Source organism: Petromyzon marinus, chromosome 24 (genome assembly GCF_048934315.1).
Source record: "Petromyzon marinus isolate PM22_M1 ecotype Great Lakes invasive population chromosome 24, UKy_Petmar_22M1.pri1.0, whole genome shotgun sequence".
Lineage (NCBI taxonomy): Eukaryota > Metazoa > Chordata > Hyperoartia > Petromyzontiformes > Petromyzontidae > Petromyzon > Petromyzon marinus.
Genome location: NC_133690.1, coordinates 9,572,995 through 9,600,647, shown reverse-complemented (window position 1 = coordinate 9,600,647; position 27,653 = coordinate 9,572,995).

Here is a 27,653-nt window from a genome sequence, read left to right as displayed (position 1 = left end):
GCAGGATAATTTAGCATTGAAATAGCTGAGGGATTAGCTTGTGACAGAAATAGCTGTGTTAAAGTCAAAGTTTACATATCAACAGAGGCATTTAGTATATGGACGTTAAAGGCCTCCAACTACCAACTATCATAAAGTAAACAGTGTGAAAGAACTAAATCTATATTACATCAATATAATAAATGTACTCAATATATTCTTCAATAAGCTGAGCTATTAATCACAAAGCAACTGGTTATACACTACACTATATAATGAATACCACATAGTAAACCAATAAAAAAAAATATATAAGCTCCCTCAATGTTATCAATAAACTCTATATACTCTCCAATCATGCTGAGCCACCAACAAAAAGTCATTATATATCAATGCCAAATGGCGAAAAATGGTGTTTTTTTTCTCCTTCCCCTCACTGCTAGCACCACGGACAGCAACGTTCAGGCGGACGAGTCAATCCATGCTCGGAACGGAGGAGGGGGGAGAGGGAAACAACTCTGATGCGCTGTTATACTCCATGTTATAAACGATACCATTAACTGTGGTGTGAGAAGTATTAAGAGCAATGCCAGCGAAAAAGCTGCGGTCTGACGGTCACCGTAAAATACAATTAATTAAGAACCAAAATAGTTTAAAACATCTTTCCAATGGTTACTAAGCCAGAATCCATCTTCTCGGTTGAAATTGTCTCTGTGCTTGTATATGTGGATGGCCTCATGAACGAATCTCTCATGGTAGCCAGTTGGCTTGCAAATAACCTCCGTCTTGGAGAAGTCAATGTCATGTGAGCCCACTGAATTATAACAGTGATCTGCCACAGCAGAGGAGTTCGTTCTACCGTGTTTCAAGTCTGCTTTATGTTCGCGGATGCGGTCCGAGATATGTCGTTTGGTTTCCCCAGTGTAGTTGCTACTACAGAGGCACTTTAGTTTGTAAACGCCCGGGTACTGTATGTCTGGAACAGCATCTTTTACAGATGGAACCAGATCACGGATTTTATGTACTGTGTTGAATCGGACCTGGATCTTGTGTTTAAACAGGATTTTGGAGATCTTTTTAGTGACCCCTGCTATGTAGGGTAAGGTGATGGTTTTGAGTGGCTCCTCAAAAGGATCCTTCTTCATGACTGGAGTGATGGCTTTGCGGATTGTGTAGTTGGAGTAACCATTAGCTCTGAGAGCCTGGTGTACGTGCTTGAGTTCACTAGCAATGTGTTCCTGGTCGGAAATGCATTGGGCTCTATGGTATAGAGTCTTGATGAGAGAGTTCTTCTGGGATGGATGGTGGTGGGAATCCGGTTTCAAGTAAGCATCTGTATGGGTAGCTTTTCTGTAGACAGAATGGCTAATTGAACCATCAGGTCTCCTTTTAATTAAGACATCCAAAAAGGGTAGCTTGCCATCTTTTTCAACTTCCATGGTAAATCTGATGGATTGGTGCATGGAATTGATGTGGTCGAGAAATTGGTCTAGAGCAGGCTGGCCATGTGGCCAGATGACAAAAGTGTCATCCACGTACCTCTCCCATAAGGTCGGGCGTAGAGTGGCAGTCTGGATGGCGTCAGTTTCAAATTTTTCCATGAATACGTTGGCTACAACCGGAGACAGGGGGAGCCCATTGGGGTGGCCTCTGTTTGTAGAAAGTTCCCTTCCAGGTGAAGTATGTGTTGGTTAAGCAATGTCTCACCAGGGGGGGTACATCAGTATGCAGTCCTTGATGAACCAAGTCTTCAATGATTGCGATGGTGTCAGGTACCGGAACTTTGGTGAATAAGGACACCACATCAAAACTGACAAGCAGGTCGTCTGGGGACAGGGAAATGCCTTTGATTTTCGATACCAGGTGAGTAGAATTTAGTACCGCAGAGGTGGTTTTTCCAGTGAAAGGTAGCAGTATATCAGCCAGAAAACGTGCCAGTTTATAGGTGGGGGAGTTGATAGTAGAGACGATGGGACGAAGGGGTGTATCTTCTTTGTGTATCTTTGGGAGGCCATATAATCTTGGTGGTCTGGCAGCAGAGGGTTTCAACGAGAACTGTTTGGTCTGATCAATTAATGCTATTGAATCAGAGATTATTTTGTTCGTTTTGGAAACCAGGCTGTTGGTGGGATCTCTTTCTATTTGTGTATAGCTGCCATCGTTGAGTAGTTCTTGAATTTTCGTACGAATGGGGATATTTTTGAATGCGGTCACTTGTATGTTGTGTGAATGTTTTGTCTTTAAGATAATACTATTTATGTAATTTGTGAGAACACGACGCTCAACTAGCCATTGAATTATCGTGCTGTAATGTGAACAACAAATGGCAATGGCAATTGTATTATACACAGAGAATGTTCATCTTCTTTGGTTTTTTCGGTAAAGTCACGTAGAATGAGAATGAAATAATAAAATAAAATCAAATAAGACAATAAAATTCTCACGACGTTTCGGCCACAACACAAGTAGCCTTCATCAGGTGAAAGAACAGAACTGTCGGGACGACAGTGCTCCAGTGAGATGAATCCTTGCAGTCACGAAAGCTTTAAATCGAAATTTAACGGAGAATGTTGTTCATTTGTTTTTATAAACAAATAAAGACAAAGATTCCCCGTGTAGCCTTAACAGACTGTTGGGGCAATTGCAGTTAGTGAGCACCTATGAATGCCGACATGGCACACGAGGGGGTGGGTGGCCAGCACCACGCCCAGCCGCCTTTGCCTCCCCAGTGGCGATGTTTACACACCACACTAAGTACTCATTTGAGGCTGAGTCGACCTAGGGGAGGCCCATGACCGGTTCAGATAATCGTCACTGGTGTTGGTCGTGAGCGGGAATCACCGGGTTCATGGCGCAGCGTGATACCACTCCACTACAGCTCCCCACACTTTCATACATTCGCCATATTCAATATGAATGTTTCCCTCAACATTATTCAGTATCTTGTCCTATTCACAGTCCCATATCGTCCTTTTCATCACAACGTCCTCCTTATGGTGTTAGTAACCGTTTGTATGGAGGTGGACATAATTGAGATCTAGGACGTCTAGAATGTCAGCTAATTGATGCTAATAATAACAGGTATTTTAACATTTCAACCCTGATTGGTTTAGTGTGCAATCAAATGACAGGTATTTTAGTGTGCAAGGAGCTCATAGCACAACAGCCTACCCCCAGTACCATCATAACGCAATCCAGCTCCAGTCAATCCATGCATGGAGATGCCACACTATGACAGTTTAGTGACTTAGTGGCAGCGCTTGGGAAAATTATTAATAATAACCTATAATCTTTTTTTTCCAGGACACCAAATGAAAATTCATGCCTTGTAACAGTTACTCTCAACGTCTTTAGACAATCGCAATATTGAATGACAAGTTGGCTTGCGGCAACATCTGTGGCATTCCATTTTTGCTGCCTGCTGTATTGATGTGAATCTATGCTTTCATTTCCTGAAATGAACAGGCAAGGTTGAAGCTCTATACGTGCAATTGGGTTATTTTTTTAAGTCGCTTGCTGTTTTAATCTGATGTTGGTTAATAGCCGGGTGGTGGTGGCCATGCACGTGGTCTTTAACCCAGCACTATGGAGGTGAGGGTTGGTGGAACAAACAAATGTTGCTAAACTCCTTTCGAGAATTTGTCGAGGAGGTGCCATGCCCTGGCTGTCCAGAAGGCAGTAGAGCTAGCAGACTAATCACCATCAGTTTTCATCTGTACGGAGATAGAGTGTTGCACCCTCGTGCGTGTGGGTGTTCTCTAGGTGCTGTGGTTTCCTCTCACTCATATAAACACGCAATAATTGGCTGAAAACACATTAACATTACAATTAAGTACAGCAGGACCCTCCTGAACAAGCCCTACGACTTACGATTGGCTATATACGGTATAAAAGAAGTTCAACATACATACAGTGCGGCTTTCCTGGATACATATACATTTAAGCGTCCTATTTAGGCCCTGCACCTTCCTCTCTAGGCCCGACCCCCTTGATTAGACCCCGCCTCTTCCCCTGTACACCCCGCCCCTTTCAACTTTAGGATCCACCCCTTTCCTCTTTAGGATCCACTGCTTGCTCCAGACCCAGGCTGTAGGCTCTCGTTTTTGGCTTGAATATATTTTTTAAAAGTAAGTGCTGCTATTTAACCCATGAGACTTGGCAACTCTGGGCTAAAGCCGAGTTGTTGTTTTTTTCAGTGAGACGCGGCGTGAGTGGGCAGTGGAGTAGGTTGTGGATGGATGGTGGGGAGCGGGAGTGCACAGCAGTGGTCGTGGCGGACGGTGAGAGTTCGGGGTAGGATGGTGTTGTTCCCACAGTGACGGATGCAAGGAATGGGCATGTGAGGGGGGAACTGCCCACCATTTGAGATAAAGAAAATCGTTATTTTATAATAATAATAAAAAATGACTAGAGAATATAAGAAAATGCATTCCTTTTTTGGAAAGTGTTTAGACCTGCCTCCGCTCTTGGATCGGTTTTTTTTTATTGAACCGAGCTCTTCGATGGAGAAGTTCCACAGTGTTGGGATCGAGAGGGTCCACAAAATAATAAAATAAAATAACACAATAAAATTCTCACGACGTTTCGGCCACAACAAAAATGGCCTTCTTCAGGTGAAAGGAACAAATCTGTTGGGACGACAGAGCTTCAATGAACGCTATTAAGATTCGCAGCGTCTTTTAAGCTGGTTGAGAGAAGTGAGGCACCTTGACAAAGGGGTTTACATATCAAACAGGATAATTTAGCATTGAAATAGCTGAGGGATTAGCTTGTGACTGGTCACAGAAATGGCTATGTTAAAGTCAACAAAATTCAAGAACTACTCAACGATGGCAGCAATACAAACATAAAAAGAGATCCCACCAACAGCCTGGTTACCAAAACGAACAAAATCATCTCTGATTCAACAGCATTAATTTATCAGACCAAACAGTTCTCGATGAAACCCTCTGCTGCCAGACCACCAAGATTATATGGCCTTCCAAAGATACACAAAGAAGATACACCCCTTCGTCCCACCGTCTCTACTATCAACTCCCCCACCTATAAACTGGCACGTTTTCTTGCTGATATACTGCGACCTTTCACTGGAAAAACCACCTCTGCGGTACTAAATTCTACTCACCAGACGACCTGCTTGTCAGTTTTGATGTGGTGTCCTTGTTCACCAAAGTTCCGGTACCTGACACCATCGCTATCATTGAAGACCTGGTTAATCAAGGACTGCATACTGATGTACCCCCCTGGTGAGACATTGCTTAACCAACACATACTTCACCTGGAATGGAACTTTCTACAAACAGACTGAGGGCACCCCAATGGGCTCCCCCCTGTCTCTGGTTGTAGCCAACGTATTCATGGAAAAATTTGAAACTGACGCCATCCAGACTGCCACTCTACGCCCGACCTTATGGAAGAGGTACTGGGATGACACTTTTGTCATCTGGCCACATGGCTAGCCTGCTCTAGACCAATTCCGCGACCACATCAATTCCATACACCCAGCCATCAGATTTACCATGGAGGTCGAAAAAATGGCAAGCTACCCTTTTTGGATGTCTTAATTAAAAGGAGACCTGATGGTTCAATGAGCCACTCTGTCTACAGGAAAGCTACCCATACAGATGCTTACTTGAAACCGGATTCCCACCACCATCCATTCCAGAAGAAGTCCCTCATCAAGACTCTATACCATAGAGCCCAATGCATTTCCGACCAGGAACACATTACCAGTGAACTCAAGCACGTACACCAGGCTCTCAGGGCTAATCGTTACTCCGACTACACAATCCGCAAAGCCATCACTCCAGTCATGAAGAAGGATCCCCTTGTGGAGCCACTCAAAAACATCACCTTACCCTGCATTGCAGGGGTCACTAAAAATATCTCCAAAATCCTGAATAAACACAAGATCCAGGTCCAATTCAACACAGTACATAAAATCCGTGATCTGGTTCCATCTGTAAAAGATGCTGTTCCAGACATACAGTACCCGGGCGTTTACAAACTAAAGTGCCTCTGTGGTAGTAGCTACATTGGAGAAACCAAACGACATATCTCGGACCGCATCCACGAACATAAAGCAGACTTGAAACACGGTAGAACGAACTCCTCTGCCGTCGCAGATCACTGTTATAATTCAGTGGGCTCACATGACATTGACTTCTCCAAGACGGAGGTTCTTTGCAAGCCAACCGGCTACCATGAGAGATTCGTTCATGAGGCCATCCACATATACAAGCACGGAGACAATTTCAACCGTAGCCATTGAAAAGATGTTTTAAACCATTTCGGCTCTTAATTCATTGTATTTTACGATGACCTTCAGACCGCAGCTCTTTCGCTGGCATTGACTCAATACCTCTCACACCACGGTTAATGGTATGGTTTATAACATAGAGTATAACAGCGCCTCGCAGCTGTCTCTCTCCTCCTTCCTCCGTTCCGACCATGGATGGACTCGTCCGTCTGAACGGGGCTCGTAGCTGTCCGTGGTGCTGAAGTTGAGGGTAAGAATCCACCCATTTTTTCGCCATATAGCATTCTGATATATAACGACGTATTGCTGGTAGCTCAGCTGTTTGGAGAATATATAGAGTTTATTGATAACATTGAGGTAGTTTATATTTTAGTTTTTATTTGTTTACTATATGGTATTCATTATATAGTGTAGTGTATACCCAGTTGCTGTTAATAGCTCAGCTTATTGAAGAATATATTGAGTACATTTATTACATTGATGTAATTTAGACTTAGGTTTTTTTCACATCGGTTTACTGTATGATAGTTGAGTTGTTGCAGCCCCTTTGGCGTCCATGTACGAGGTGCCTCTGTGGATGTGTAGACTTTGACTTTAACATCTATTTCTGTGACCAGTCACAAGCTAATCCCTCAGCTATTTCAACGCTAAATTATCCTGTTTGATTTGTACTAGGTGCCTCTGTGGATGTGTAGGCTTTGACTTTAACATAGCTATTTCTGTGACCAGTCACAAGCTAATCCATCAGCTATTTCATTGATAAATCATCCTGTTTGATTTGTACTAGGTGCTTCTGTGAATGTGTAGGCTTTGACTTTAACAAAGCCATTTCTGCAACTAGTCACAAGCTAATCCCTTAGCTATTTCAATGATAAATGCTCCTGTTTGATATGTAAACCCCTTTGTCAAGGTGCCTCACTTCTCTCAACCAGCTTAAAAGACGCTGCGAATCTTAACAGCGTTCATTGAAGCTCTGTCGTCCCGACAGGTTTGTTCCTTTCACATGAAGAAGGCCACTTGTGTTGTGGCCAAAACGTCGTGAGAATTTTATTGTGTTATTTTATTTTATTATTTTATTCTCATTCTATGTGACTTTACCGAAAGAACCAAAGAAGATGAATCCTTGCAGTCACGAAAGCTTTAAATCGAAATTTGCACAAAATTAGTCAAGCGCCGCGAGTTGATGCTACAATGCTCTCTGCTCACATCGAACAAACGACAAACTGTCCCTTAAATCGTAATGACGAGTCACCCCACGCACACTCACACATGCAACGTCCTTCAGTGACCCAATTAGCTGGAGTATGCATGGTGAATGGCGATAAAGGTTCTGGATGAATTCTCATTATCGCCACAGTGGCCAGATGTTAACCACCTCACCTGGTATACAGGAAGTCGTGGGTTTGATCACAACCCTGATGCCTGCTGCATATTTGGAGTTTGCGTGTCTCTCTTCCCGTGGTCGAGTGGATTTTTCTCTGTGTCCTCCCGTTTTTCCCTCCACATTTAGAATCATGCGTTTAGAGTATTTGGTGGCTATACATTTCCACGTGATAAGCCACTTCGTTGAGTTATTATCGTAGCCATGTTTCTTCTGAAAAAGAGCTACATAGCTCAGTGGGCCTTTCCTATGAAAATAAAAATGGTTTACTTTATGACTAATCAGCACACGTATCTCGTGAATTCACTTCAAATGCATCGCCATTTGCCAAACCGAGATGACCCCTGCATCAAATTGGGAAGGCTAAAGATACAATGGCTAATGACTTGCCCGAAGGTAGACTGAACAAAGGCTTGCGATGTTTAGCGAGCATCCATTTGGAACTGGCAAGTGATATGAGTGAGCACTGATTGGAACTGAAAATGCATTTACATTAATTGGGCATATATTAGAACTGGAATGGTTTGGCGTGTTCGTACCATGGCCGACACCCGGATGATTAACAGGTCCTGGTTTTTCCAAGAGCGTCCTCTTTTTCAGGTAGCCTGGGAAATATTTAAGTAATCTTAGGAGGTGAAATATATTTTTTTGTTTGCAAATAAATGAATACTCAACACTATGCATTTACACGTTGTCTCCTTTTCCAGATTTGTCCGATATTTGTGATATATTCTTCCCATGATATGTCCCGATTTCAGAGGTGGCCAATTCTTTGCCCGGAGCCCATTTGTTCTTTTCCGCTACTAATTAAGTCTGATATTGCATCTTCTGTGAGCGTCAAACAAATAGAATCGTAACATGATGTACAGGTATTTAATGCGACAATTATTGTTTCCGTTCACCAGTCACAGTCAAATTTATATACACCAACGTTTCGCTTGAAAATACTTCAAGCGTCTTCAGGACAAGATCCAGGAACCCAAAATCAAATCCAGGAAGTCAGAATACTGTGGATGATGACTGCAACAAATTAGGTACTCAGTTAAGGATGAGTTGATTTAGAGGAAATCCAGGATTAGTTAATTTACAATTTGCACATCAGACAGGAATTATATTCGGTAGTTGAAATTGGAGTATAGTATCCTTTTGATACGACACGCAACAACAACAGCAACTGCTGTTCACCACGAAGCGGCGGTAACGTCACCACGGCACTTGTACCATGCTGGGTGCATTTAGAGGCGACGTGGAGTGTCGAAGTCCCGCTAGCAGTAGGTCACGGAACAGACCCAGGTACTGAGGGTTGACTGACTGAGATGACTGGCAGACTGTGCTCCCCGTCGTGCCGACTTTCTGCGTCCACCACTCTTCATGCGTCCACCACTCTCCATGCGTCCACCACTTTTCATGTGTCCACCACTCTTGCCGCGTCTACCACTCTTCCTACGTCCACCACTCTTCCTGCGTCCACCACTCTTACTACGTCCACCACTCTTACTACATCCACCACTCTTCATGCGTCCACCACTCTTCTTACGTCCACCACTCTTCCTTGCAGGCTCAGCACGGCTCTCCGGTAAGTCTCCTTGTTCTTGGACGTGGGATGTTTCAGACGATGAAAGTTGGCCTCCTCCATTAGTCAGGGTTTCTGGGGAGGGCTGCATTGTCTACCCAATGCATTGTCTACCAAATGCATTGTCTACCCAATGCATTGGCTACCCAATGCATTGTCTACCCAATGAATTGTCTACCCAATGCATTGTCTACCTTATGCAGCCAACGCTACACAGACATTTTAAATTATATAACTCTACGTGCATCGAACAGTAAAGCTGTATTTTTTTCACGATGTAAATAGTTTTACAGTGACAAGCCAGCAGTCCGTTTAATCTTCAATATTGTGAGGCAAAATGCTAATTGATATTTTGCATGAAATTCCCTATGCAAAAATCACCTTTGCAGCCACCTATGGGAATGTTCTGATGGTTTTTGGTGGGAAGCTGAGAGAGATGACTCAGTGTGTTTAGAATGATGGAACTGACGGGCGGACGCTGGTGGTTGCAGCAAGCTACGCACTGCAGGCAAACACTTCAGTATTAAAAACAATTTGTTCAAGTCAAAGAGACGTCGCGAAGGTGGATGTACAATGTGTGGGCATGCGGGAGCATCGCACACATTCGATTGCACAGCTGATTCTCAGAAGCTGGCATAGTGTGGCGCAGTGTGGCTGGCGCCTGATGAATGGATACATGCTGCACGTCGCCAGTTGGACTTCCCATCGTTTAAATTAATCTCCTGCTTGCACCGCGTTAAACAAGGCCCCAGGGAGCTTTGGATAAGTAACTGCATGCACGGTGTTGATGACTCTTATGCGCTATTTCAATACAAGCAGATGTCATATAAAGTGATGTAGGGAGGATAGCACGTGGCCGGGAGGGTTAATAAGGACAATGATTTTCGAGCATCAGAGCAGCGAACCAGGGTTTGATTCCAGACTCATGCCCGGTTGTCATGTGTGGTGACTTTAATGGTCTCAGCCCAGTAACGCAATAACCACGTCCACAATGGATGAGTCCACAAGGTATCGGAGGTTATTTTTTGTTTCTATCCTGACGTTAACCATAATCTAGGAATGTATGTCTTTGCCATATGCCTGATATTACAGTTTGGGAGTAATCGGTGGTGTAAAAAGACAAACGTAAGTTTATAATATAAGCTGATCTCATAGTCTATTTTAAGCATAACCAAATGAATTGGTACTGCTGCTGCTTTGGAAGGTTTGCAACAGTACGAAAACCAAAAAAGTTAAACACAAACGTTAGAAAGACTGCTCTAAAATGGAACAATATAGAATAGGTGATATGTGAGCTGATATGAGGGCCATTGCCGGATACATCGCATTATATATAACATTTCCTCTTTCGGGGAGTGTTATTCACAAATGTGGCCTTGAAAGGAAACATATAATCGGTGATATTTTGGGCAATGATCCATCTTCTGTGTGCTGTGGATAAGGGTCATTGGCCAGAATGTCACCTTTTATATATTATTCATTTTAAGGCCACAGTGTCATTGATTAATCTATTGTTGCAATATAGGTTTATATGACTGGTGTCGCTTTGGTTATGATGCTTTGATTTCAGAAGAAGAGTCAGAAGAAGTGAAATCCCGGTCAAGAGTCAACTCAGCTTTATTATCTCTCTGGGGTCAATCAAACGAGTGCCACTTGGTGGAAATTCAACAATGCTCATCGTATAAAGAGACTAGGACACAACACCACGGCAATGTGGAATTTCCACAATTGGCTCAAGGCTTTTGAAACACTCTCCAACCCTTCTTATAGATTATGTTAAAGCCCAGAATACACAACGCTGTATTGACGGTCACAGTTAAGACAATAGATAGTGCTCCGCTTTGATATCAATTTCATTAGCTAATTGCACAATGGTTATCACTCGTTCGTATATATATTTTCTATACAACTGAAATATTTTTTTCGGGGTGTCCTTTAGTTGTCTCTGTGTATATTTGTGTTCATGTCTCACGAGCTCTGTTTGCACTACCTTACTGATTATCAGCATCACCAAGGCACCGTCATGGATCTGTAAAAGGGCTTCTGCAAATTGATGATTACGGCCCATCTATCCCTCTGTTGACTCAATCAAAACCAAAGTACTGTAGATGTATACTTGCTTTTTATTCAAGCGACTGTCATTTCATATCTGACATTTTACATACGACGAAACAAAATGTTAAATTTCCATGAAAACAAGAACAGCGCAATCAAAGTAGCAACAGGCACAATGTTGCTGTTACCATCATTGCAGTGATCTTGGCACCATCATTGCCGGTCTCATGAGTAAATTTTTTTACCGATAAAGTCACAAAATAAATTGCTGCCTTAAAATGACCACATTTTGCAGTGCGTTCACATCAGGGGTCGCCAAAAACATCCAGGCACGGCATGGTTCCGGCCAAACATCTCTTTGTGTGTGTGTTTTTTCATGATTACCTCAATATATGCTCGTCGACAGTCGTTGCCCCAACGTTCCACAAGGAGAAGCTTGCGTTCCTGGTCCGTGTGTGCGCGCGTTTATGCGCCACTCCACGCGTGTGCAGATTATTTACAGTTTGACTTTTATTTTATTTCCCAGTGTTCCTGATTCTCATTTTCTGACAGTCTTCCTCCCATTGTCTATGCAACATTCCATTTCACGCGGACAAACCTGACACTTGACCGAAAATAAAGCCCAGAACAAAAGGACGCATCCGATGCCTGTCGCAGCTTAATGGGCCATGCAGATGATCCCAAGGCTTCGATGTGAAGGGAGAGAAAGAGAAAAGAAACCAACAAAAAAAACCGGAACTGCTCTCAAAAAGCATAATTACAAAGGCACCTTCGCATGTGCTGTGAAGAAGGACCGTTGCCTGAAACGTCGCCTGTTCTATTTATATGCTTTTGAGGGAACAGTGCTATTTACGAATGCGTTCTTTGAGTTAACGTGTGCTTGTGCCAACGCAACTTGCAATGCCAATGGCGTCCGCCTCATTATATTTTCAGATGAAGAGGTATTTTTGGGTAGCTGCTTGGCTTGGACTGTAGTAGCGCCGAGCCAGAGGGATGTCGGGCGAGGGACGAGGTGGGTGGGTGGTTGAGGGGGGGTCTGTCATGCGAGGGACGAGGTGAATGAGTGGTTGGGGGGAGCGGAGGTGGTATGTCTACACACAAGCAGCGGGGACTGGAGGAAATGAGTGGGCGTTGATGCGAAGGAAATTAATTCAAACCGCAGAGAAATGTCCCGTTGCTCCGCGGGTTCAAGCGCAATGAGTCACATTTATGAGATCAAACATTTCTAATGCATTATAAGGTGAAATTTCGTGAAATAATGATTGTGTAGACTCAGCGCGTGCATATTGATTAAATGAGAATTTTTTTTATTTTATTTTAATTGGTCATCAACATGACAAAAAAGACGGAGTTCATTTTCATAGTACCGCATATTTAATTAGCTGGTGTTCATACAAAACATCTGTTTACATTTGGTTTCATATTTATTTTAATAGACGCAAGGTGGGAACAATTAGCGCGATATACTGTTTATATCTGAACACGTGACCTATTTGGTTGTTGCACTCTTATAAACTAGCCAAAGATCCCCATTTCAGCCACGTAGAATTTAGGGGTGTGAGTTCTCTTAGCGAGCTCCTATTAAGGCTGGCATGTCCCACAATTGTATGTTGTGGTATGTCCAAAATCATGCATGGCCAACTGTCCTTGTCTCCGAAGTGCTGTTGTTAACCATAACCCTTCAGGTGCATTATTTTAGGCTGAGTTAACCTAAAAGATACACGGCCTAAGTTTCATATTATAATTGGTAAATACTGTATGTTGTTGTGCATGGCTAGGAGTTGAACACAGGTAGCTGGGAGTGTCGTGCAGGGAATAAACTGCTCCACAGTATTACAAGTAAAAGACAAATATGGCCCATTTAGCCCGATAGACCATATATGCAAATACTGATAGCACCTGCCACAAGGAGAAGCAGGTTATTGGGATTTATAGCAGTGCAACAACAGCAACAACAACCGCCATTAAGTGGCGGTGACGTCACGACGGGGCTTGTGCCAGGCGATGCGCACGTTAAGGCCACGTGAAGTGTCGAAATGCCCACACACGCACACACACATGCATGTACACATGCACGATATATGTGCATGTGTTCTTTAGCACATTGGTTGATGGTTTTGTGATCTTCCAAAAATCATACCATGTGAGTTTCACTCCCTCTCTCTCCATAGTGGAAACCGATCTGACATTGCTCTTATACGTGGGTAATGGATTCAGGCTGGGACTTTATCCGGCGGATTGTATTAGCGCTCGCTGAGCCTTGCCCTGAGACTTAACTCCATGAGGCTCAGTGTCAAACGCACAACATCCCTCCCCTAGCCCTACTTCAAAGCGGCCACCCATCACTTCAACATATCTTTAAAAAAAATCCACTGTTAAAATAAGAAAGGGCGATACAAAATATATTTACAGTCTCTGTGTGTGTGTAACGGAGCGTAAGTCTCACATTGGCAACCTTGGTTCAATACTCGTGCACGGATAACAGCGCCAAGTAGTCTCCGAACCTGTGCTGGATTTCCCCTATGCCCATCATCATAATCATCAGCCATGATCTATCCACTGCTGGATTAATGCCTCTTCAAGCTGTGGCCATTAATCAAGATCGGCGTGATGTAACAGTCCACCGAGCACCTGCTCACGACCTCATTCTGTCTCTCCATCTGCTCAGTGGACTTCCTGTGTCCACTCAGTCTTCAATGAGTTATATTGCAGTCAGTTCACATTTGTACTGAGACTGCAGGGAAGGAGGCACCGGGGCATGGTGCTGGGCACACCACCCACGTGTGCCATGGGTTCCTGCTATTGAAGTATGATTCATGTTGGTGCAGCGTGCTATCAACCTAAAAACGTGGGTTCAATTCCTGATCATGATTTACATCGTTATTGCCAAGTGAAATAACATTTTTAAAGTCTACATTGGCAGTGGTGTACAAGCAGAATGAAACTGAAAACACAAGTTATTGACACTCCCTTGAAATAAAAAAAAATATTGCGCTAACAAAAAATTTCAGACCAAGACATGGAGAAGATCTATCACCCGAAACATTAGCCAACTCAAAATAAAACTATATAACAACTAAATACATAAAATCCAGTAATTTTCAATCCACTTACGAACATAGTTCTTTCATATGTCATGTCGATCATGTTTTTTGTTTAAACCATATTTCGCCACGGCAGTCAGTGTGAGTTGAGGGCAGGGTGAAGAGGGCAAGAACGGTTCTCGCACCACTTGCCGCCAATCTCAGTCACTCTATTCCCCCACAACCCCCGATTTATATTGTCCTAATTCAATATTATTCACTAATATGGTGATGTTTTTTTTTAATTAATGGTAAGTAATTTCTGATCACTTTGGTAAACTCAAGGCTGAAAAGAGTGCCTGCAATTGTGAACAAACTCTTTCTGCACAGACTAAGCAAAGCACACCTTGCGATTTCAAGTAACATTTAAGATCATAGCATGACATTCTCAAGAACATTACCATTGTTGTGCCAATATCTTATACAATGTGCCAAAATTGAAAACTACCTGTCAACTAAATTGTTAGCGATTATCTGCGAAGGTTGACATGGCACCCCAAGAAAAGGTGTGGCCAGCATCATGCACATCAGGCAACCTTATTTTTTCCATTGTTAATAATCACCCTAGCACAAGGACAGGTCCTCATTTTTGTCATTTAATTTTTAGGCCAAGTAATTCTAGTGGACAATTGTCATTGGTTATGCATGGCCAGGAATTGAACCCATCAAGCAGAACAGCGCTTTGGTGTTGAAGCTGAATGCTTTCAAGGTTGATTTGATTCCACTGAAGCTCTGCGGCTAACTTTTCGCAGGGTCAATTTGTTTGTTTACTGGCAAAACATAAATCAAAGCTGGCACCACCACAAATTTTATTCATACGAGCATTTCTTTCACTTTATTCTACACTGAAAATGTAAATTACTGCATAAAACAAGCACACATGCGTATGAAAATTTACAAGGGTAAACCTAGTGTTTTAGTAACCCTTTATTGTCTATGGCTGTTTTAAGGTGTACGGTATTGTAAAACTAATACAGCTTTATTGTGCCATAATGGATGAACGAAGAACCTTATATGTATATTGCAGAAAGCAACTGGTATATATTTATTGTCCAATTGAAACTATACAGTGGCATACAGAACTATAATTCATCTTCTGGTGTAAAGTAATATATGAATACAAATCGGGAGACAGAAAATTATGAATTTAAGATGGATTCTAAATGTATTGCCAACCAAACTCATCCCTCACTGCTTACCGATCCTGGCCTCGTTCCATTACTAGTTTCGTCAATGCCTGAAATCTAATCTGGAACCAGTCCCTCAGCTCTCAAGAATGCTGCTACTGTCATTCCCACACTGGACCTCAACATATCTGCAGATTCCATCCCAACTCAAACTTCCTTTTCGCTTTTAAAGCCCTAACAAGTCTCCCTCCGTGTACGATTGTTGTTTCCTGAAAGGCCATTTTACTGAAACTGCTCTCCAACATCTGCTAAACGACCTTCTTAGCTCTTCAGACCGTAATATGATTATTATAGATCATTCTCATTTCTAGTTCTCCAAGACTAGTGGTGACAAATACGTGGATCGTGACCCACGAGTTGATCACTAAATATTTTTTGTGGATCTCAGGACGAATCAAAACGCCAGCGTAGGCATACAACGATTTTCATTACGGATGATGGCAAAAAAAAAATCCCTGACTAAGAATGAATGCGTAAAAAATAATAACTCCTTCCAGTAAATGACGTCAGTGCTTTATATCGATAGGTACATTACGGGGTTAAATCCAGGTAATTGTTGCTTACAGCTTTCTGGTGGATCGTGGAAGCGGGTTGTGATCCACCAAAATAGATCAGATTGGTTGATGTCTTGGCCATCTCTGTCTTAGACTTTCCATCTGCTTTTGACACCAAAGACCACGCTGACAGGAGGTCAAGGGACAAGCACAAGTGCCATGGGTTGACTGACTGAGATGACTGGCAGTTTACTATTTTTATTTTACCAGGTAAGGCCCACTTAGCTAAACAGCTATTTTTCAGAAGCGACTTGGCTACAAATGAAAGCTCAACGAAGTCGCTTATCACGTGGAAATTGATAGCAGACAAATACTCTAAACGCATGTTTCTAAATGTGGAGAGAACAACCAGAGGACCCGGATAAAATCCACGTGACCACGGGGAGAACATGTAAACTCCATATATACGGGCGTCAGAGTCGGGATTGAACTAATGACCTCCTCCATACCTGGCGAGGTAATTAACATCTTTCCAGTGTGGCGCGCACCTGTGCCCCCTGCTGTGCCAACTTTCTCAATTTTAGCCACCCGGCGCAGCACTCGTTATTGTGAGTGTCGCTCCTCTGCCCTCTGCTGTTGGAGGTAGCTGGCTCCAACTGCCCTGTAGGGTCCTTCATGATTCTCCTCCATAGAGGCCGATCTTGACACCGCTGGTACCAGTCTTCGGCAAGTACACTTACCTCCACATGCTGTTGTACCGCATCAATCCATGATTTCGCCAGCCCGTGCCACGCCTGTTTAGCTCCCTCTATCTAGCCAAACAGAAGCTGTAATAGATCATGACGTTTCGTTCGCAACACAAGCAATCGTCTTCAGGTGGAAAAATACAGCAGGCAGACTGCTGAGGCAGGAAGACATGTAGCGAGAGACCTACTACATTCAAAGGTTATATAGGTTTTTAGGTGGGTACAACGCAAGGGTAAGTAGGCGGGGCTAGAGATGGAATTTGCAAGTAAATGTTGAACCCCCTCTACGGGGAGGATTTCTACACATCTCAGACATGACTTCAACCGAGAAGATGGATGCGTATTTAGCAATCTTTGGAAGGACGTTGATCAACCAGGTAAAGTGTTAACTGTTGTGTTGGCCAACTCTCTAAGTTGCATTACATTTCTAAGTTTGCGAAGTTTGATGTTTTTTATTTTATTTTTCTCTCTCTCACCTTGTTCCCTCTTTGAATTTCACCCCCACACTCTCGCCCGTTACTGCAGCCCCTCCTCCTCTCCTCCCTCCCCCCCCCCCTCGGATTAGCCGAGGTATGCCTAGCTCTGCGATCTTACATTTGCTTGCAAATTCCATCTCTAGCCCCGCCCACTTACCCTTGGGCTGTACCCACCTCAAACCTATATAACCTTTGGCTGTAGTAGCTCTCTCGCTACATTTCTTTCTGCCTCAGCAGTCCGCCTGCTGTATTTTTCTACCTGAAGACGATTGCTTGTGTTGCAATCAAACCGTCGTGATCTATTATTTATTTTTCTATCTACGTGACTTTACCGAAAGAACCAAAGAGTATGAATTCCTGCAGTCACGAAAGCTTTAAATCAAGATTAAACAGAAGCTCCTTGGGCATGCAGTGGATGGGCATGTGAGCTACATGACCAATCCAGTGCAGCCTTGCCCACCAGAGGAGCTCACTGATGGGAATGTCAAGATCTTTCAAGTATTTGTGAGCTCCTCACAAAATCCAGCTTTAACAAGCAAAGAGAAGGGAGGGCATGACTGGCTGAGAATATCTGGAGCTTCGTGTGGAGCGACAGACCAGGTAGCTTCCACATAGCATTATGCAGCTGACAAAACGATAATTCCGCTTGGCTGATTCAGTGAGACCTCTCCTGCCAAACCGGAGTTGGTCATAAGCAGACTATCTAGGAATGGAAACTTCTCCACTCTATCCATAACTGCCCCATCACTCATGTGGAGTTGAGGGGGTGGAATATTGGATGATACAAAATACCCAGGCAGGTGCTTAGTTTTTGTGGGGCTGATGGTAAGGCCCCCACCTCTTCGTGCCACGTTCCAGGTTCAGGGCAGAACCTCCAACTCATTCTGAGAGTGAGCAGCAACCAGCAGATCATCAGCATACATAACATGGTTGACCTCTAGGGAGCATCAATCAGCCTCCCATTGTAGCGATACCAGATAAAAATGTCACTTGTACAGCCATGGAAGGCTTCTCGAACTACGTGGTCGAAGATTATGTTCAATAATGCATACCATACAAAGACAAACGCTCACATAAAGAGTGGCATACACTGTGCATAGAGTACTACATACAGTATAACACATTCCTGCGGAGGGAGCTGGTAGGAACGTTGGGTTGCTCGGTCAATGGCCAGGGTCAACGGCGGCACCACGTGGTGTATTCCGCAAATATGCCCGACTGTGAGGGTGGGCACAAGCCGGCGTGAGTAGGTTAAACGTTGAGTTTTATAAGGACACCACGGGGTGACGAGCCCCTCTCCACCCAGCCCCACCCCTCCCACCCCCCACCCAGCCCCACCGTTCTCACCCTCCCCACCCAGCCCCTCCCCACCCAGCCCCTCCCCAACCTCCCCACCCTCCCCTCCCCACCCAGCCCCTCCCCACCCTCCCCTCCCCACCCAGCCCCCTCCCCACCCAGCCCCACCCTTCCCACCCTCCCCATCCAGCCCCCTCCACACCCAGCCCCTCCCTCTCCACCCAGCCCCACCCTTCCCACCCAGCTCCTCCCCACATTCCCCACCCAGCCCCTCCCCACCCTCCCCTCTCCACCCAGCCCCACCCCTCCCATTTTTGGATGCACGACGGACGGACACAATAATCCCCTGTGGGCTGGTGTAACCAGGAGGTTCCTACCAGCAAAACATTTAACCTCAACCGCCCCACCAAAGCCACTGGCATAGTCCCATCACATCCATGTTTATTGCCTCACCCCTCTGCCTGAGGTTCAAAAATGAATGCCTGATATTAGATCCCAAATAAATGTAAAGGGGTCTAATGTCACTTGTTAATCCAGATCTTAGTGTTGACACCCTGCCTCTTGGGTCGCTTCTGATCACAGTGGAACAGAGGGTCAGAGAAGGTCGGATGCACCTTATGAATGAGGGGAGGCCACTGGGTACAGGGAACATCTTGGCATTAACAGTGAGGCCTGATGATATTCCACTGCCTGCCTGTGATGCCACTCATAAGCTCATCTCTTTGACACAGGCTGCATTGTCTCCCAGGGTGCGCTGAGCTTGATTTGTTGCTTGCAATCGCCTGCGAATCACCAGGCAGGGCACATCATAACGGAGCCACACAACCTCGTTTCATTGGCTCATTTCCAGAGCCGTTAAATTTCCACCGTGTTTATTTATCTCAGATAGTGATTGCGGCAGTTGCAATTGTATAACCGCATGTGTTTTGTGGACTGACTTGAATGGGCGTGCTCTACGAAGAGGGTTCACGACAAATGTTATGTCTCTGCGGTGCATTTGTGTGTGAAGTCATCTTGGAGGCATTCATTTGTGAAATATACCGATACATTTGTATTACAGCATCAGCAAACAACACTGGAAACATTGCTTGTGTTTATTCATATGGGCCATCGGCCTCGAACCAAATAAGAAATGTTACGTCATGTAGAGGGCCTTGGTGTTTATCTATTTGAATTCTGCTGCAGTTTGAGCACTCAACTCACAATCAGAAGGTTGTGAGCTCAAATCCAGGTCAAAGCTTTACTCAGTCTTTCATTACTCCCAGTACAATACAAACGAGTATAACTTTGTGGAGAGTCAATAGTTGCTGTTCTCTGGATAAGATGACCCTCACCATATCAGTGTGGAATGTTCAACACTCTCTCAGGGTCACCAATGCAGATGAGTGCCGCTTCACACACCTGTTTGAGCAGGAACACTTTTGGTTTTGAATGAAAATTATTAGTAATAATTACGTTCGTATTTTCTCCAATTTTATTCAAATACATTAGTGCTATCGGAATGGGTTGAAAAGAATACATCCATTTGAAAGTATTTCAGAGGAGTATATCACCCCATGTGGCAGAGAACGGCCATGGAAGGAGATATGAGAGGACGACTCACGTGATCTTTTTGTTCATACATTTGGGGGTCGATGTCGTTTTCCGCGTCTGAGACTACAAAGAAATGTCTGGCACATGGCAGTCAATATAATGGTTTACGTCTCAGAGCTGGAATTTAGCCTAGGCTGGGAATTATCCTAGAATTTTGAAAAAGTTGGGGATGTATCCTATCATCCAGTAGGTGCATGTGTGGTCAGATTTGTATACTTTCATTGATAACAGGCACAAGTTTTGAGCGCGTAATACGTTCCAGGGTGTCTTATAATGTGGGAAATATGATACTTATAATGGAATGACATGAAATGGAAGGAAGCAAGCACGCAAAGGGATATTGGAGCAATGGAACCATTGAGGGTTATGGCCAGGGTTATTCTGGCAGCTTGGAACTGTGGCTGTATGGATGGGCAGTGTTCACATTCAGCAGTGAGTTGAAAATGCCAAACGGTTTTGTTACGTATTCTTTGGTTCTTTCGGTAAAGTCACGTAGATAGAAAAAAAATACAATAAAATTAATATAAGTAAAAACTACGACGTTTCGATCACAACACAAGCGATCGTCTTCAGGAGGAACAAGGGGGTTTTGTTACGGCTGTTTTACGAGTGACAAGCAAGCCCACAATATCCCAATCTCACTTAACATCAGATGCTCTCATGTTAACCTAAATTAGAGGGGCACTCTGACTGGCCGGTGAACCATAGTCATCCATGAAGAAGTGACCCGGAGCAACTGAATACCCCCGCTACAGAAATAAGTGCAGTGTCCAAGGTTCGTTAAACCATTGGCGAGGCCGGGATTGTCTATTTGTGCTGCAACGTAATTAACGTACGGCAAGGCGCTGGCACCGCTTATTCCACGCACAGGGCACACGGAACGTGTCCTTGTCCTCCGGGTTTGGCGAGAGTGCAGCGCTGGGCTTGGCTGCCTCCGCCCTAAGTGATCTTGGTCCTTATCCCAGCCACCCTTGTGGACGTTTACAATCGATTTAGCTTGGCTCTGGTGGCCCAGCGTGGTGCTCCCAGGGGTCAGCTTAGTCTGAGATTAGCACCTGGTGCTGTTTTGGAAATAAGCAAGCAACCAAATAAATAAATAAATAGAGTGGTGGCTCAAGGGGCTGCGGGGGGTTCTTATGGTGCCACAAGGAAGTGCACTGAGCCAGCACGGATGATAATCTATGTTAGAGTGCCAAGATCAATCCAGGTTCTCAAGTTTAGTCAGATTGCCATACCTTTGTGCCTGTATTGTCCCGTGATGGCTGCAGCTCTCTCACGTGTCCACTGTTCCTTGACTGACTTTTCTCAATTGTGAAGGCAATTTTTTAAACACACTATCATTTTACACGCTACATTATTTCCTTGCAACATATTGTTGACAACATGACGAAATGACTTCAGTGTGAGGACATAATCTAAAATGTTACGATCGAAGGTAGTATTGGTTACATTTAAGGATTAAACTCTAAAAATCGCATGAGGCAGAAACTCCCGTAGCTAATAAATTCGGTGGGGGAATGCCGATGGAAATTGGCACGCTCGCCCTTCCGACGAATCCAGGAGACCAGCTCCATTCATCCGAGGTGCAGAATGCAGCGCTACGTCAAATGCGGCGTAGCGCGACAGAGAAACAATGACGACGATGACAATGATGGCGACGATGCCGAATTGTGATAACGACAAAAAAGGACGACAGCGATGGTGATTGGTGAACGCCTCTGCATGTCACGTCGGTCATCGGCACTGTTTTACTATTCTTCATCATGCTAGTAAGTGTAGGTTGGTGAAAGGCCCAGTTCAGATACCACTCGCCACTAACATTAGCTGTGGAATCGATAACCGGGGCTCAAAGCGCATCTTCGTCCACAGCCATCATTGTGTAAAAAAAAATCTACGGGCCTTCCACAGGGCTCGGTTAACCATATAAACCCCTATTGACTTTTGCACAAAGTTTTCACATTTTATTTGTTCTCGAGGGAAGACAGCCGCATTTAATTGACGCCAGAGAAATAATGAGGTGACCTCTGACAGGGATTTTGAACTCTCGATCTTTAGATGGAAAAACATTGTGCTAGACCCACTTGACCAGACTACTAGTGTCCACGCAACACATTCACTTACATGGGATCTTACCTTTACAGTCTTCGACTAGTCCTAGATATGTTGATTAAAGGGAGATAATTAATATTTTCCATTTTAAAAAGTCTTGTTTGCTTATCGGGTCATTGCTAATACAGAACTCTTTATGCACCAACAATTAAATTAAAAGTGTGTTAACTTTCGAGGCACCAAATTATCAAATGTTCGCCTTCAGCTGTGTATAAGTCACACAATTATACATTACTTATCTATTAATAAGAAGGGCTGTTGCTTGAAATATTCAATTATGTACACATTTTTCAGTTATAAGGCGACATTTATTATTGATGACGGTACACCATTGATGAAGTACATTTAGCAGTGCTTCAATTAATCAATTACAATTTTTACATAGGGCTAGAGATGGGAGGGATGGCGGAGCGGTCGGGATGGGGGGAGGTGGGGGGGGGGGCAGGTGAGGTGGGGAGGGGGGCAGGTGAGGTGGGGGGGGAGGTGAGGTGGGGGGTGAGGCAGTATGCCAGGCTTCAGATTTTTAGGGGCCTCACGAAGAGCCAAGTGGGTTTCAGAGGGGCCCCCATCTGAAATCTTGCATCAGGCCTCTAAAAGCCTTTCCGTGGCCGTGTTATGCTCACGATATATCAAATGGTGCAACAGGTTATATATTTATGCAAATTGTATACTTATGTTGCATTTTGGCAAATGATGAAAATGTGGGTGAACAAACTAGAGAAAAGAAGATTCATAATTGCTAATGACATGGTAAAAACTATATATTTTTAAAAACCAAATGATGCCCCTGTAACGTGAGAATTCATTAAATTATCCGGAATGTGAATCATTACATGCCTAACATTGAGCATGTGTGTATACAGAATGGAGGAATTAGCCAAGCACCCCCTGTAGGGATTCTAGAGATCTCTCCAGTGAATTCCCTTCTGTCAGCAGTGGCATGAGCAAGATATTGCAGGGCTACACCTTTGTGTAGCCCTGCAATATCCCCCACGGTGGCGAGATGCTGACTACCTCGCCTGCTATGCAGGAGGTTGCAGGTTCGATCCCGACCCTTACAATGCCCGCTGTATATATTTGGAGTTTGCATGTTCTCCCCGTGGTCGTGTGGATTTTTCTCCCGGTCCTTCGGGTTTTCCCTTCACATCTCTAAACACGCGTTTAGAGTATTTGATTGCTATAAAATTCCACGCGGTTAAGCCATTCCGTTGAGCTGTCATTTTATAGGCCAGGTCGCTTCTGAAAAAGAGCTACAGTATGTGTTTACGTTTTTTAGTTGAGTTTAGTTTGTCAATATACACCACCGCCCACAAATTCCCTTACAATTTATTTGCTGTAAAATAACACTTTAGCATTTTTGAATGCTGCTTGCCAGTTTGGCAGGATGCATAAGATACATCGGATCCAATTTAATAAGACTGGAAAACTTCTCCATTGTGCAACTTGCCAGGACATTAGCAAAACCATTATTTCCCCCAGCAGATGTCTTAATGCACCTATTTATGACCTCTTATTAATGATTGTTTTCAACTATAATATGTCATTTCAGCTCCCTGCGACTTTCTGTTATGGGTTAAGAGCGGGCCTCATATAAGACCAGTATACTAAAAACGACATGAATCTATAGCCCGTATTTCGGGTATGGATGAGTGTACTATACATACAGCTGTATATATTTACACATACACAAGACGTAATTAATATATAATGCTCTCACATATATCTTTCATGCTTTATCCTGTTGTAATAAATGCACGTGGGACACCACTTTACAAGTGAAATTCATCAGCAGGTGGTGGAGAAAATAGGATTCTGATCCACTTAAGGTTGAGTTTGATTGCTCTGGTTTTTTTTTTCTCTCTCACAAAAAAAATAAAATTTTGATTTCTAAAGTGGATAAATGCGACTCGCATCTCGAGATGCTGTACAAAATTGGGGCACTACACGCGTGCCTAGAGTGCTTCAGGAATAGGGAGGATTTTTCTCCAGCAGGGATATAGGGGTGGAATGATCTAGACCAGAGAGGTATAGTTGAGACGACATTTTTGTGAAAGTGCACGTGGAGACAGTTCATAGTGAGACCATCATAGGAACAGGATAAAAGGAGAGTCTCGAGCCTGGAGTTGAGCACGGGAAGCGTCTCAGCAATCCGGATGGCCAGAGGAATGGAATTCCAGACAATGTGACAGAAGCGGAGAACAGTCTCCCCATTGAGTGACTCGAGTGAGGGTTTTGATAACAGACTCAAAATATGATTTGGCCAAACAACGCAAAGCCGAGACTCCAGCGGATCTTTGTTGGGTAATTCTGGAACCTCCACCATGAACACAGGAATGGTCATAAAACATCTAAATGTCAAATTTCGGTATTACCCCACATCATATTTTTGCTGCGGCCCTATCTCTCTCTGATTTTGCAGCACGCCCACGGCACACTCTCTAACATGCCTGCTGTCACACACAGGGAGTCTCCAGAGGATGGTGATGAACCACGATGGTGCATGATTATTCACACGTCAGAATGCTCGTGCTGTACAAGTTTGAGAGCTGCCACCTTGGTGACCATTTAACTGATATTCTTCTGTGGGAGGATCAGATGTGGTGGTCGCAGACTCCAGGATTCAGTTTTCTGCCCATCGAAAGAGACTCGGCACCATACTCGACCAGAGTTTGTCGTTTGAGCACCACGTGCAAGTTCTTAAATGTTCATGTCAGGGCTCTATGACACACTCGACTCCTACTGAGTAGTGACATAGCCAACACGGTGGCGTGTAGCATAGTATCGACAAGGCTCGACTATTCCAACTCACTGCTCTACCTGATATCTGGCACAAAAAAATAAAACATTATCAAGCTGCAGCATGTACAAAATTCTGTGGTACGTGTCGTGATGGGTTCTGCAAGATCCGATCATGTCCGTCCAGTGCTCGCCGAGCTGCATTGGCTTCTGGTTATAAGGTTGCACTCATTACATACAAATTGCTTGCTACAAGTGAACAACAACAGCTTTCTGATCTCGTAAACGAGCGTACACCGTTACACGAACTCCGGTCATCCTCGCAGTGGCTTTTGACTAGCCATCGAACACAGACGGCCAACGCATCAGCATTTTCAGATACACCTCTGCGGCCATCTGGAACACTCTTTATACCGATATTAGGAAGCCACTGGAGCTATGCACTTTTAAATCTAGATTGAAAACTTATTTCTTTAGAACTGATGTTTGTGCTTAGTTTGTTGTCCTTCCCCATACCTCTGATTAGCACAGTTGGCTACGTGCGGTGCGAAAGAAGTTAAACGTGTATACATAGTAACCATGAACTTATATAGACTATAATGGCGTGAGAAATCAAAGCGATTATTTTATGGAAGAGAGACTGGCCCCTGCTCATTGATATGTGAAACTATTATAACTGGCTTAGATCTACTGCAAGAGATGAGTACTGCCCAATGCTTATATGAGCAGGGAGACACTTTGATTTGACATTATTAAACATAGAGTGGTAATTTTAGTAGCCCTGCAATGCCTGGTTAAGGATCTGCCACTGAATATTAGGAATCTTCCAATGGGGGTTTGATTGTGGGTAATGAGTCTGTCTTTACAATGCATGTGTCCCAATCACCCACAATGCGCCCAACCTCGACAGAGTTCAGAAGCTAAGCAAAAATGACTGGATAATACTGGAATGGGCGAACATTATGCACAAAACTGGTTGTTTTATGTTGTGAGGCTACGTGGTGGGTAGCAGAGGGCAGCGCATAAAACTCCATTACTGCACTGTACTGAATTAAAATTTTGAATTAAAACTTTCGTGACTGCAGGAATTCATATTCTTTGGTTCTTTCGGTCAAGTCACGTAGCTAGAAAAATAATCATATTAAAGTGAATAAAAATAATTAACATAAAATAAAAATAAAAACCACGACGTTTTGATCGCAACACAAGTGGTCGTCATCAGGAAAAGTGGTTAGCCTCTAAAGGCAAACTGTTTAAAAAGGTTTAAAATGGGCGTAGCCCAAGTGTCAGCTGCATGGGCAGCTGATGTTAATGTAAGCAATGGGCAACGACAGCGCTGGTGGTGGATTCCACCAATTAAAGGGCTGCCAGGTAATCATTGCACCTCGCATTACACACTCACAGTGTTGGCGGTGGAGGTTGCTGATAGAGGTGATGGTAGTAGTGGGTAATGATGATACAGGTGGTGGGCTTCCACCAATAAAGGGCTACTGCTAGTGGTCATGGTAATAGTGGGCAGCGATGGTCCTGGTGGTGGGCTTCCACCAATTAAAGGGCTGCCAGGTCTAAAATGGAAACATTACAGCCAGTTATGACTTGAACTGGTTGATAACGTCCTTCCAGTGATTGCTGAGTTTGTACCCATCTTCTCGGTTGAAATAGTTTATATGCCTGTATATATGGATGGCTTCATGAACGAATCTTTGTTGATAGCCAGTGGGTTTGCAAAGTACCTTTGTCTTAGAGAAATCAATTTCGTTTGAGCAAGCCGCATTAAAATATTGATCAGCTATGGCAGAAGTATTGGTCCTACCGTGTTTCAAATCTGCCTTATGCTCACAAACACGGTCCGAGACATGTTGCTTAGTTTCTCAATGTAACTGCTGCCGCAGATACAGTTTAGTTTGTAGACGCCGGGATATTGAATGTCAGGGATCTTGTCCTTCACAGATGTGTTCAGATCATACATTTAATGTACTGTGTTAAATCGAACCTGGATCTTGTGTTTATTCAAGATTTTGGAAAACTTTTTGGTTACCCCTGCTATGTATGGCAAGGTGATGGTTTTGATTGGATCCTCAGATGGCTCCTTCCTCAAGGTTGGGGTGATGGCTTTGTGGATTGTGTAGTCAGAGTATCCATTTGCCTTGAGAGCTTGGTGTAAAATATTGGCTACAACCGGAGATAATGGAGAATCCATTGGGGTACTTTCAGTTTGTTTGTAGAATGTTCCAATCCAGGTGAAGTATGTTTTGGTGAGGTAGTGTCTCACCAGGGCTGGTACATCAGCATTTAATCCTCGTTGAACCAAATCTTCAATGATTGTAATGGTATCGGGCACAGGAACTTAGGTGAACAAAGAAACTACATAGAAACTAACGAGAAAATCACCTGGGGACAGTGAGATGTCCTTAATTTACGATACCAGGTGAGCTGATACTGTTCGTTTTGTAACGAGACTGTTGGTGGGATCTCTTTAAATGTTAAGTAGGTCTTGAATTTTGTTGTTGTACACAGTTTGGTCCATGATGACTGTGACTTTCTTCAAATGAGATAACTCAAAACGCTCATCCTTACTGATGTTGCTGACTGGTATCTTAGCTCTTTTGAGGGTTGCAGCGATTTCAGATCTTGTCACGTCTGCAGCAATGTGTTCCAAACCATTAAGGGCTACATCGCCTTGGGC